Source organism: Schistocerca serialis, chromosome 1 (assembly GCF_023864345.2).
Source record: "Schistocerca serialis cubense isolate TAMUIC-IGC-003099 chromosome 1, iqSchSeri2.2, whole genome shotgun sequence".
NCBI lineage: Eukaryota > Metazoa > Arthropoda > Insecta > Orthoptera > Acrididae > Schistocerca > Schistocerca serialis.
The window spans coordinates 68,837,891-68,850,296 of record NC_064638.1 but is presented as its reverse complement, the minus strand read 5'-3'; the positions used below and the strand labels follow the sequence as shown (position 1 = coordinate 68,850,296).

Genomic DNA, 12,406 nt, shown 5'->3' with positions numbered 1-12,406 from the left:
CAGTCCAGCAACCAATTTAAATGTATTAGAGACTTTAATAACAAAATGTATTCTAGTACACCATGAGGGATTTATAGCAAAAATTCACTTTGCAGATTGTTTTCTTTACACACTGAATTCTTGTACAATACACCAATGTTAAGAAATATCTATTACATTTTACAACTTTTGATCAGTTTCAAACTGTCCACAATAACTAATACAACAAAGCTCATTAATATCAGTTTTATGGAATGAAAATCAAAATGGAATATGTGGAAATATGAAGCAGATGTGTTTGAACGGCATTTCAATCTCACTTGAACGTGTCGAAATTAGGTTAAAAAACACCAAACCCAGAAGTCCATGCTAAACACAAGAATATGAACTCACAAGGGAAACATTTCTCAAAGGGGATGCCAACACACAACTTGTTCTGACAGTGACCATTTAATGGACAAACTGTAAAACAGTTTCAGATCATGGCCCAGAACTGGATTTCTGCCTTTCACAAGCAGTGTGCTATTATTCCTATACATAAGAATACCAATTCACAGGTCTCCAACTTGCACTGGTCAGGGAGGGAGGGAGGGAGCGAGCGAGCGAGCGAGCGAGGGAGGGAGGGAGGGAGGGAGGGAGGGAGGGAGCGAGCGAGCGAGCGAGCGAGGGAGGGAGGGAGGGAGGGAGCGAGCGAGGGAGGGAGGGAGGGAGGGAGCGAGCGAGGGAGGGAGGGAGGGAGGGAGGGAGGGAGGGAGGGAGCGAGCGAGCGAGCGAGCGAGGGAGGGAGCGAGCGAGCGAGGGAGGGAGCGAGCGAGGGAGGGAGCGAGCGAGGGAGGGAGCGAGGGAGGGAGCGAGCGAGGGAGGGAGCGAGCGAGCGAGGGAGCGAGCGAGGGAGCGAGCGAGGGAGCGAGCGAGGGAGCGAGCGAGGGAGGGAGGGAGCGAGCGAGGGAGGGAGGGAGCGAGCGAGGGAGGGAGGGAGCGAGCGAGCGAGCGAGTGAGCGAGGAAGCGAGGGAGGGAGGGAGCGAGCGAGCGAGGAAGCGAGGGAGGGAGGGGTGGAGGGATGGAGGGAGGAGGGAGAACAACAGAGATTGGTTATGTTCATAAGTTAGGGTGGCATAGGCACATGCGGAAAATAACACACAAAAATATGAGAGGATGAGGGAGGAAATGGTATCACTTGGAATAATTATACTTATAATTATAGTCAGGAAGAATTGCAGGAAACAAGAAAGTGTGCAAACATTGAGTACAGTACTGTTTTAGAGAAAAGTAACAAAGGAAAACATCACTGGGATGAAGAAAAGCCATTAGGGTCATTCCATGCCAAGTGGTCTAAACCTTCCCACCATCATGTCTCCAATTTTCTTCAAATTTTATCTGTAGCACTAGTCAAGTGCTAAATTAAGTTTCTCAAGATTTCAAGCCTCTAGCTGCAATACTTGCTGATCTACACCCCCTTGTCTGAAGGGTAGTAAGTTCGCATGCGCGCGACATCAGACAAAATGCCATTTTTGGGGTCTCATAAAATTGAAACCAATTCATAAGAATGGTTAGTAAGATGAGACCCTGTACAGTTTTTTGTGCTGATTCAAACGAAATTAATTATAAGATTACTGATGCAAAATCCGGTCAAACAAGTCGACTCAAAGTGTACCCCTAATTCTGTCGTGACTTAATGCGACAAATTTTGACCAATATTCAGACTGCAATAATTTCCTTGCAGATAAAGATATGGACTTGAACTTTTTACCAAGTCTTATCTTTGTGCTGGACATAATACAGCTGGATTTCCAACTACCCAGGCTTTATAGTCGCCTTGCAAAATCTCTTCAAATTTGGCAGTGTCAGCGCAAATGGCTTTATTTACCAAAGTTCAAAGCCCATTACTACAAAATAGTCAGCCTGGATTTAATTGTGAATAGTATCATCTGAAAGAGAAACTCTTGCTCTACGAGATGGATATATTTTTCTTTTGCAACGCTTCCATTAAGTGCTTATTTACTCAGGTCAAAGTATCTTATATTTTGTGTGCGCAGTGCCCTGCGTTGGTCCATGATGGCTGAGCCATTACTGGTTATCACAATAAAACCAGCATCCCCATCGCCATAGGGGCCACGCCCGATAGCCATGCAGTAACAGCCACGGGTGGGTATCTTTACTGCAGGTTCCCAAGCCTGATTACAGGGTGTCTTTACCACAGGATCCCAAGCCTGATTGTGGGTTTCTTTATGCAGGTTCCCAAGCCTGTCTTCCTCAGTTACTTCATCATTCTGGAAGCATCGTTGATTTGCAAGAGAATGCTTTCAGGAAAACTGTATTGCCGACCAGATGATGTCACTGATGGAGCTGGAATAACACCAATGATAAGTTGTTCTGGAATCCAGCAAGTATCACGTCTTAAGGGCCAATAAAATGAACTTGCAGGACCATGAGGATGCATAAAGCTTATGAAAGCATCTTTCTGTTCGACTGAGATTTCAACGATGTTTCCAATCCACCATTTCTTTTCATAAATGCAAGCAACATACTGCCCAGGCTGAAGATCCATGACTTGAACTACTACTTCAGCAGCACTAATTTTGGCCAAAAAAGATGTCGCATCATTAGAAACTCTACTGACCTTAATTGTCGTCATATCAATGGGCAAAAAATGGTGGTTTTCTCTTGTGCCAGCTAGAGTGTGCCCTTGCAGGAATCTTTCTTCTTGAGAAGCTTTTTCTTCTTCAACTTCCTCTTTGCTGATGAAAAAGAATTTGATTCCATTGATATTATCATTGCAGAAGTTGAAAAGATCTTTGGGTGTTAGAATCTGGTTTTCATATGGACGTTGCAAACTTGCTCTTGCTGCCAACCGTTTTGTTGTGCCTCCAATGCCATCACAAGGCGACTTTCCATGGCTTGTTCCAAAGAAATTCCATTCTGCTGTTATTTCAAAATCTTCTTTGTGATAGCATAAGTTGAGAAAATTCTTGAAATTCTTATATTGTGCAGCTGAACCATCACTGAAGTAGTGGATGTGGCTTATTTTGGAAAATTGCATCTTCAGGTAATTGATTACTTTTCCAATGTAAACATGGACAGTAATCGTATCGTGTCGAAGGCAGTCACTAATAACACAAAGATTCACACATTGCACCTCTTCGTTTTCACAGTAGTAGACTACAAATGGATGAACTGTTGCTTGACTGTTTTCCCAGTGAAAGCCTTGCACTGCATCTTGAACAATAAATGAATAGTTTTCAGCAAAATCCATTAGTATTATGAATTCGCCTTCTTTCAAATCAGTTTTGAGAGCTTTCAGGTGCTGGCTTTGATGCTTGGCAATGTAGTGATGACAAGACAGGTTCCAAATTTTTGCTGCAATATCTTCAACATACTCTTCTGTTGAAAGCTGCTTTGTTTCTAAAGTATCCCTGTCGGTATGAATCCATTGTTTGTACTCAATCAGTTCTTCAGGGTCATTATCTTCAAAATATGTTGCAATAATTGCTTCTACACCTTCTGGACCAGGGCAGTTTTCACAACGATGAAGCATACAATCCTTGTTTTCCAAGCTGCAAACAGCTTTGCTAAGAATTTCCTTGTAGTCTTCATTGATTGATGCACCAGTGAGCATAAGCTTGACATTTTGGTGTATTGTACAGACACAAACTGAGTGCATTCCAGCAGAGCCAACTGTAACACACCATTTTGGTCTAAGCTCGCAAAACTTTGAGAAGCCAATTTCTGGTCCATTTTGCTTCTGATAAGACACGTACATTTCCTTCAAATTGCAAAGCAACAACCGCTTTTGCTTGTACACCTTTGTTCCTGAAATTCTCACAGGCACACAGTCTTTCTTCCCTGGACAAAGTCTGCTGAATTCGTCATCTTGAAAAAAGTCATGTACTTTCTGAACAACTTCATCTGAAAGCTTCCTTCCTTGCCGATTTGCTGGAAAAGCTAGAACACCTTGCTCATTCTTCAGTTTTCTCGCTTGCTTTACCATTCTTTCTGATACATTAAATGCTGTTGTCGTATCTTTAATTGTCCAGCTTCTTGGAACCAAGGTCAATATTTGAACTTTTGTCCTACGATTTGACACTTTACATTTTTCTTTCAACTCTTCTATAAGATTATCAAGATCTGCACAATTATTGCATGGGCGACTTTTACTTGAACTTGGCTGTTCATCGTAATTGATTCCTACAGCAGCAGCAATTTGATTCCCAATTAAACTTTGTGCATCCAAGATCTTTCTTTTTGCATAGCTTTGCTTATCTCTTTTACTTAGTTGTCTTCTTTTCAATGGTGAAGCACCAATAAATGATAAACTTTTGTTGATGGCTGGTTCAGTTTCATCCGTTGTGAAATCTTGTTCAGATTGGGTTGATAGTGATGATGAATCTTCTAGCTTTTGGTTCAGTGCCGACATGCAGCGAGGGCAAAGCTTCTGACCAGGTTTTATATCAATCACTTCTTTTTTCTTTAACAGGCAAAGTTTGGCAGCTGTTTCATTATCAAGCAGTCTAAGTCCAGCTTTTACATTGTGATTCCTCTTCTTGAATGGATTGCAACATTTCTTTTGCATCGCTTGATATTCATGTAGGAAGAGGGCTTCATGGTGGAAGCAAATGATGGAATTTTCGTCAAGTTTGGCTTCTGAACGCGAAACAAGCAATTTCTGGTCACATTCTGTGAAATCACTAAACGCTTTGAATCCAGTCTTCTTAGCATAGAAGATAACATGGCACTTCGATGCAGCAGCATCTTTTCCAATTGAACAGGGGGCCAACGATTCTTCTTCTTCATTAACTTCTGACATCTCTCACTGGCCAATCACTGAATAAAACACGAATGAAATATCCAATTATATCAGTAATTCTAAGCGACTATTAAGATTCAAATTCCTAGAAATGAAGAAAAATTAGTGCATCGCGCATACAAAATATAACAACTTTGATGTGAGTTAATGAGTACTTAATGGTCGCGTTGCAAAAAAAACAAATGTCAGTCTTGTAGAGCAAGAGTTTCTCTTTTAGGTGATACTATTCACAAGCAGATTCAGGCCAACTATTTTTTAGTAATTGGCTTGAAACTTTGGTAAATTTTACCGTTTGTGCTGACACTGCCTAATTTGAAGAGATACTGCAGGGCGACCATATGGCCTGGATCATTGCAAATCCGGCTGCATTATGTCTAGCACAAGCATGAAGCTTGGCCAAAAGTTCAAGTCCATATCTTCAACTGCAAGGAAATCATTGCAGTCTTAATATTGGTCAAAATTTGTCGCGTTGTGTCACGACAAATTTTGAAGTATACTTTGAGTCGAGTTATTTGACCGGGGTTTGCATGAGTAATGTTATACATAATTTCGTTGGAATCAGCAAAAAAAACTGTACAGGGTCGCATCTTACTAACCATTCTTATGAATTAGTTTCGATTTTATTAGACTCCAAATATGACATTTTTTTTATGTTGCATGCACACGGACTAAGTACACTTCAGATAAGGGGGTCTAGATCAGCAGCTATTGCAGCTAGAGGCCTGAAATCTTGGGAAACTTACTTCAACACTTGACTAAAGCTACAGTTAAAATTTGACGAAAATTGGAGACCATGATGGTGGGAACTTTTTTCAGTTTTAGACCACTTGGTGTGGAATGACCCATTAGGCAAAATAGAATGTTGGAAAGTCCAGGTTGGAACATCAACAATATTATGAAAAGGATAGATTGCTACTCACCATAAAGATGGCATGTTGAGATTTAGACAGGCACAATGAAAAGACTGTTACACATAAGCTTTCAGCCAAATTTACAAAAGAGAAACACACACACATATTCACACAACCAAGCACACCTCACACAAACATGACCATATATCCAGCCGCTCTGGTCAGACTGCAAGAGAAACACACAAATGCAAATTTAACCATGTTGGATTTGTCGAGGACCTGCTCTCCTCTTCCAATCCATGCTACGGAAAAATGTCTTTGCCACCAATCCTTCCAAACAACGCCAAACTAATGCCAACTAAACCCTGCCTCTCCCAGTTCACACCACCATCCAACCATGATCCTCCCCTCCCCCTTCCACCTAACCACATTCTGGTTACCATTCAGGAATTCCTTACCTCCAATATGGCCTCACCATCCTTCCCCAGGTCCCTTCCTAACACCAGCAACCTTTTAGCAGAAGAAAGGACACTCATACACAGCTTCAAAACAGATCCTGAGCTGCAGACAAAGGAACCGCTACTGTCGTTATGAATCGCAGTGATTACCTGGTGGAATACCTGTGCCAACTGTCCAAAACTCCACCTATAAACTTCCCATCCCAAGAGTCCAACACAGCCTCAAATCCCTGCTTAAAGCCTGAGGCCTTCCCAGAATCCCTCCCCTTATACAATTCCTTCCCCACTCCTATGAAATCCCACACACCCACCTTCTACATGCTCCTCAAAATCCACAACAAACAATCCAGAATATCCCATTGCAACTGGTTATCATGATTCCAATGAAAGAATTCCAGCCCTTATTGACCAAAGCTTCTAACCCATATCCTGAAATCTAGCCTCCCACATCAAAGGTAGTAACTACTTCCTCCACTCACTCTCCAGCATCTCCACGATCCCTACCTGTCACTTGATGTCACTTCCCTATACACCAACATCCATCATGCCCATGATATCATTACTATTGAGCACTATTTCTCTCAACATCCTTTCAACTCCAAACCCACTACCTCATTCCTCATACACATTACTAATTATATCCTAACACACAACTACTATTTCTTCAAAGGGAAGTTACTCAAAAAAATATGCAGCACAGCAATGGACACCCGCATGGCATTTACTATGCCAACTTGTTTATGGAATGTCTAAAGGAAACTGTCCTAGACTCCCAAAATCTGAAACCCTTGATCTCATTCAGGTTCATTGGTGAATTCTCCTGATTTGGACTCAGGACCATGGCACCCTATCTTCATTCCTTCACAACTTCCACACCTTCCCTCCCACTTGCTTCACCTTGTCCTCCTAAACCCTCCATGCCACCTTCCTGGATGTTGGCCTCTTCCTCTCTGATGATTTAATCTACACCTCTGTCCATATTAAACCCACTAAACATCAACATAATGTCTTTTCAACAGCTGTCACCCAATACACACCAAAAAATCCCTCCCATACAGCCTGGCCACACTGGGACAGCGTATCTGCTGTGAAAGTGAGATTCTGTTCGTATGTTAAGTATGCTAGTGGTAAGACACAATCAAAAGCCTTCTCTGTGCAGTAGCAATGGAAATACTATTAATGACAATGCTGCTAAAGCAGAGTTACTAAATGCAGCCTTCCAAAATTCCTTCACCAAAGAAGACGAAGTCAATATTCCAGATTTTGAATCAAGAACATCTGCCAACATGAGTAACTGAAAAGCAGATATTCCTGGAGTAGTGAAGCAACTTTTATCATTTGATGAAATCAAGTCTTCCAGTCCAGACTGTATACCAATTAGGTGCATACTTAACAATCATATACAATCGCATGCTCGATGAAAGATACCCAAGGATTGGAAAGTTGCACAGGTCACGCCAATAGACAAGAAAGGCAAAATGAGAAATCCATTAAATTACATGTCCATATCATTAACGAGGATATGCATCAGGATTCTGGAACATGCATTGTGTTTGAACACTATGAATTACCTCAACGACAGTGGTCTATTGACAAATAGTCAACACAGATTTAGAAATCCTAGGAGTACTATCGAAAAGTGATTTCAAATTGATTCCGTATTTCTAGAAGGTGTTTGACACAAAAAAGTACCTCACAAGCAGCTTGTAATCAAATTGCGTGATTATGGAACATTGTCTCAGTTATGAGACTGGATTTTTCCACACAATGGTCAGGAGTAGAACAACAGAGAATAAGTATGAAATTGGTTTGATGAAACCTCCACTAAGCACTTAAGTGTGGTTTGCATAGTAATCATGTAGATGTAAATGTAGATAGGAGCTCCCTTGTCCAATGTGCTGAAGGTCTCACAAAAGCCTTCACAGACAGCTACCATCCCCCAGACCTAATCCCCGAAAGATGTCCCGTGCCACATATCATACACCCCAAATTCTCCCAGACCCCCCAAATAACCAGCAACAAGCGAGTGCCCCCTGCATCACTCAATACCACCTTTGACTGGAAAAATGGACAATATCCTTCTTCAGGGCCTGAAATGAGGGCATCCTACCAAAGTCCTCCTCATCTCTGGCAAAGTGGTGTTCCGGCACCCACAAAACCTGCATGACGTCCTAGTTCAGGGTGTAAACACAGAGAGAGGGAGGAAAAGAAAAAAGATTTTTCCCAGTTAAAAATAACCTTTTTATCCAATGAAGACACACTATACCCCACATGAAAGTACATTTTTTCCGTGTTAAGTGACAGAGTACTTTCCCTTGGAGCTATAAAACTTATCAATTTTTTGAATGGTGAAGCTTTCACTCAATTCCTGGGATTTTAGAAAACAAAACCCAGCAAAAAACATGCTTTGGAAACATCTTTGATGTGCAGCAATATGTACACTACATGTTCACATATTACAAAATTTTAGACCAGTGATTATAGTAGTTGTACTTGACACGATTTCACTTTATGCTTAAAACACTGAAGACAGAGCCTGAGTATCGCGTGGAATGCTGCTGTCATTCTCTGTTTCCACTTTTGATGTTCTGTGATATGCATAGTCTTCATCTTAAAGCCATTGACACATTTTGCTTTTTGCAGACACTTGAGTGCACACAGTGTTTTGCTGTTGTAAATGGTACATTTTCTTATCAACTAAAGTTATAGGTTGGTGTTATTGTCTCATTTCTGTTTCATTGTTGCAATATTATTCTGCAGTACTGGGCATAAGTAAAATTCCTCATTAGAGTATCAGCTCTTATCTTTCAAAACTAAAAAGATGTAACTGGAAACCAAAATATGAAAAATTACCATGTTTTTCCGAGATAAAAAAATTCACACATTTTTCCCAGATGAAAAAATTCCCTTGTTTTCCTTGGATTCCCTGGTTGCCACAGAATTAATACATCCTGCAGTCTAACACTATACCACTACCAACACCAATCCCGTGCTGTAGGGACCAATCCCTTCGGAAGACCCAGATCTGCCTAATCCACCCACTCAGCAATTCCTATTCCAGTCCTGTGACATGCATATCCTACCCCATCAGGGGCCAGCTCACTTGCGAAAGTAGTTGTGTCATGGACCAACTCTGCTGAAATCATTGTTCAGTCTTTTTTATATCTGTATGACTATCAACCAGCTGTCCATAAGGATGAATGGTCACTGCCAACTATGACCACGAGTGAAGTGGATCACCCTGCAGCACAACATAAAGCTGGAGACAACATGCTTGATTTCAATGGCTGCTTCACAATTCAGGCCATATGGATCCTCCCCTCTAGCACCAACTTTTCTGAAGTGCACAGATTGGAGTAATGTTAACAACACATTCTTCGATCCAAATATCATCCCGAACTGAGCCTACTGTAACCTACTGTCCCCACACCCTCCATCCAACTGTGGAATTCAGCAATGAATGTGCAACAAAATTCTATAAGGGCAGAGGTGTATGTCCTGCAATACCCATCTTTTCAGCTTTGAAATCATGCCAACTTCAACATGCACTACACATCACATTTTGATCTGATGAAAAGAGTCACTGAGATCTATTTTGGGGGAAATTTTATCCTCTTTATTTTCATAATAGTCAGCTTCACTAAAAATTGCGTCATTTCAGAGTTATAATCAAAAAATCAAAAAGTACCATTTTTTAGGCTTTTTTCCAGTTTTGACCAATTTCTGGGACAAAATTTTGGTGTAACTTTGAAAATTCAAATTCAGCATCCTCAAAAATTTATATAAAACTTGCCCAAAAAATTCAACAAAATTTTCCACTATTTGGCCTTTTTGTGCACCATCTGACTGAATTAAATCTATGAAATTACTACAGATAGTTAAGGCAACCAGAATCTGCTGTGTTCTCACAAAAGCTCAATGTTAAAAGAAGTTCTTTCTTGAGATTATGTCTTGAAATAACATTATTACAACCTGACTGCAATTGAATTAAGAGCAAACATTATGACAATGAAGATGTATTAGGTGAAAAATCAGACACATAAAACAAGTATGCTACAGCGGACATTAAGATTGACTATTACTCATGTTAAGAAAATATCATAGGCAAAGATAAAGGCACAGTCCATTACTTTGGAGGTGTTATTAAGCAGTTGTCTGTTCTATATATTGAAATAACCTTGCAGTGAGTGCCTAGTGACATAATTGCATTTTATTTTGAAAATCTGTAATGTGAAACTCCATTTAAAATGGAAAATTATCAAAAACAATGCACATCACCAACGGCCATTCTAGTGAGAGTGCTGCAGTCGAACTGACACTGGGAGCTATGGCCATACCCCTGATATCTCAAACATCGCCACACTTGTCATGGCTTAGACAAGTTCCACACTCCAGTCACAAGACAGTTAGTTAGTTAGTTAGTTAGTTAGTTAGTTGGTTGGTTGCATGTTCCACTGCCCTATCGCACAGTACAGTAGCCGTTATAATGTGGAATGTGTGAAGTGCACAAGCAATGCACATATGAAACAAGATTTTTTAATATATCTATGGTATGCTTGGGCTTGTTATACAGACCATTACTGATGCTGTCACTGGCCTAAAATACAGGAAACTCTGAAGATGACTGGGACCAAGTACATATTGTGAACAAATCTTTAAAAGAAACTGAGGATAGGGCATAATTTATTGAACAGAATCTGATCGAGAAATCTGACGAGCTTAAACAATAGCAGAGATGCAATAATCTCAGACGGCTCAGGATTCCAGAGAACAACTGAGAGAATACAGATGAATTAGTGATCAATCTAGCCCAAGAGAAGCTACGCCTGAAGGTGATATCAAATGTGCAGGGAGAAATCACCAAGTAGGGTGTAAAACACTAAGATCTACAAAACCAAGACACAGAATAGTTAAGCTGGGCCAAATACAAAAAGATCTGAAATCTTGCAAAGTCAGATCTGACAATATGCAAAAATCTCCCCTCTGAAAGACTAACAATTTTAAAATGTGTTATCTTGAGATTTAGGCTACGAAATATGTGGACCAACAACAGAAGGATACTGTACAAGACCAGAAATGGAAAAGATCAGTCTGCAAAGTACATTAACTCAAAAGGCTGTGCTTTAGGAACTAAGAACATGTCAACTCTTGAAATTTCCTGGCAGATTAATACTGTGTGCCGGACCAGGACTCGAACTCGGGACCTTAGCAGGAGAGCTTCTGTAAAGTTTGGAAGGTAGGCGACGAGGTACTGGCGGAAGTAAAGCTGTGAGGACAGGGTGTGAGTCATGCTTGGGTAGCTCAGTTGATAGTGCACTTGCCTGCAAAAGGCAAAGGTCTCGAGTTCGAGTCTCGGTCCGGCACACAGTTTTCATCTGCCAGGGAGTTTCATACCAGCGCACACTCCGCTGCAGAGTGAAAATCTCATCATGTCAACTCTTACTGAATTTTGTTTGTGTGTTCACTTTTATGCGTGTCTACTTTGTAAACAAACATTTTATTTTGTAGTACTTTCCATCAAACAGTTTCCTGTTATAATAATTTATTTACTTAGGTTTACTGTTAGTATTAATTATAAATTGTCTATTCAGTTTTCATACTTCTATTACCAATATAGTCGCCGTTTCACTATCACTTCAATATTCTCACAGGGCTTTGATTCAGACAATTAATTCACTGTCTATCAGTTCACTTATTAGTAACATAATCTGAGATATACTGCTTCCCCATTGCTCTTACTGTTTCCTTTTATATTATTACTTCATTCCTGTTTTACTATATTCCATCTTTCTTCAATATAGCCTGTAGTTCTTATTGTTTCCTTTTATATTTATATTTTCAGTATAGTAACTCTTTTATTACCATTGTCTCATTGTTTTATACACAGATCACTTTGTTGCCATGTTTGATCAATCTCTGGAAAAACTCTAGCATATTTGGCTTACAAGCAATGTGCTACGCGAGTGTACCTGACCTTGAATATCTCCTCCTCCCCCCCCCCCCGCCCCCCACCCACCCCTGTTGTCTTCTAGCATCCCTAATGAGTACGATGATCACAGTAGAATTGCGACTTTAGGTAACGCCGCAACCAATATACACACGGATTGAGGCCTGGGGACATGGAAGGCCAAGCACGACAGATGTGGCAGCTCAGTAAAAGATCCTCGTCAAATGACTCACACAAGAGATTTTACACACATGTAGCAATATGGGAAGGAGTGCCACCCTGCATGAAAGTCGAACCTTCCAGCTGGGGTTTGTCAGCCAAGACGGGGTTGATATGACCCCCTCTCTCAATACAGCTAATTTTATT

The 12,406-nt window shown here is 40.7% G+C and overlaps 1 protein-coding gene across 4 annotated transcripts in view; it reads right to left on the bottom strand.

Moving 5' to 3' along the window:
• LOC126461530 (HEAT repeat-containing protein 6) overlaps window positions 1–12,406 on the bottom strand; it is an 80,047-nt gene that overhangs the window by 46,874 nt on the left and 20,767 nt on the right. The gene's annotated exons all lie outside the window — the stretch shown is intronic.